Source organism: Grammomys surdaster, unplaced genomic scaffold, assembly GCF_004785775.1.
Source record: "Grammomys surdaster isolate TR1022 unplaced genomic scaffold, NIH_TR_1.0 126679, whole genome shotgun sequence".
Taxonomy (NCBI): domain Eukaryota; kingdom Metazoa; phylum Chordata; class Mammalia; order Rodentia; family Muridae; genus Grammomys; species Grammomys surdaster.
Genome location: NW_021621467.1, coordinates 4,204,910 through 4,206,332, shown reverse-complemented (window position 1 = coordinate 4,206,332; position 1,423 = coordinate 4,204,910). Strand labels below are relative to the sequence as shown.

At 35.5% G+C, this 1,423-nt stretch overlaps 1 pseudogene; it reads left to right on the top strand.

Annotated features, from left to right (window-relative positions):
* The first annotated feature begins 231 nt into the window (after window positions 1–231).
* LOC114615444 lies at window positions 232–879 on the top strand (annotated as a pseudogene).
* Window positions 880–1,423: the final 544 nt, after the last annotated feature.

The window sequence follows — 1,423 nt, the reverse complement described above, 5'->3', positions numbered from 1 at the left end:
GATTATGTTCACTAATGAGTTTTCTCTATGAACCCTGTATAATTAAACAATAAATATTTGATATATTTGTAAATGTATGAAAATTATTTAAGGGTTAAAAAATGGCAAATTAGAGACCCCGCCCACAGTCTACAAGTCCAGCTCATTCTGACATTGTTGGTGGCTGTGTCAGGGGCTTGTACCATTCTTACTCTTATGCTTGCTGGAACCCAACACTGTAGTCTTTGAAAAATGAATCCGTGTATGAAGTAGAAACAGGAAGGAGCCCAAGAGAAGGTGAAGAATAGCCCTGTTCCAAAGAGAATGCTGAAGATGATTCACCTTCTGCAGCTGAGTCTCTGGATGGCAGAGAAAATGAGTTACCAAAAGGCTTGTCCAAAAGGAAGCTTTAGGGTGATCAACTAACATCTATGACATCGAGCTGTGGCCCAGAAGCTAATGAAATTAAAGATGTAGGAAACACCATTCAGGAAGCATTTGATCTTATGATTAAAGAAAACCCATCTTCTCAGGATCAAAAAGAAGTGGTAGAAAAATGGAGGAAAGCTCTCTGGGAATGAGAAACTTCATAAAGAAATTGAACAAAGAGACAGTGAAATCGCCTGTCTGAAAAGGGAGACTGAAGACTTGGCAGTAGTATTAGAGCACACACAGTACAAAGCAGAGATAATGAAGAGGCTGAGTAATGAACCACGGGATAACGTTGAATCACTGGGTAGTCAGGAATTTGATTCTGCAGAGGAAACTGTTGAGTATTCTGAAGTGGAAGACTCAGAAACTGGGACTTGTGCTGAAGAGAGTGTGTCTTTTCTTCACGGAAGCCAAGCCACATACATGAGGTATACGGCACACTGTAAGCATTGCCCTTCGGTAAATTAACTATGCAATGAAAGTACTGGAATCCCAGTTTGAATCCTGGGGTGTTGCTATATTAAAATACGGATAGTATGTACTTTTAATCTGTTTTATGGAAATAGCATTTTCTTTTTCCCAGTGTCAGGTGCAACATGTATATATTAAATAAACTTCAATTTTCTATTGAAAATAGCAATTTATATATTTATTTTATTATATATATATATATATATATATATATATATATATATGCATGCATCTAGTTCTGTGAACATATTTATGTAACTGTCTGCTGAGTTTTAAACTATTGTTGGCATATAAAAACTAAACTTTCATAAGAAGACCCAATATATGAATTTATGAAATATCTGCATTTAACCTATAGTGCATAAATTTCTGATACTTAGAAAGTTGATAACTTCAGTTTGAAAATGAACACTCATGCTTATAATCAGAAGTAAAATCAGGAGAATTCCCATGAGTTTGAGACCAGCCAGGTATACTACATCTCCTTGATGTGTGTGGAATGACTGATTGGTTAACAAAAAATTAAAGAATAAAAACTGAA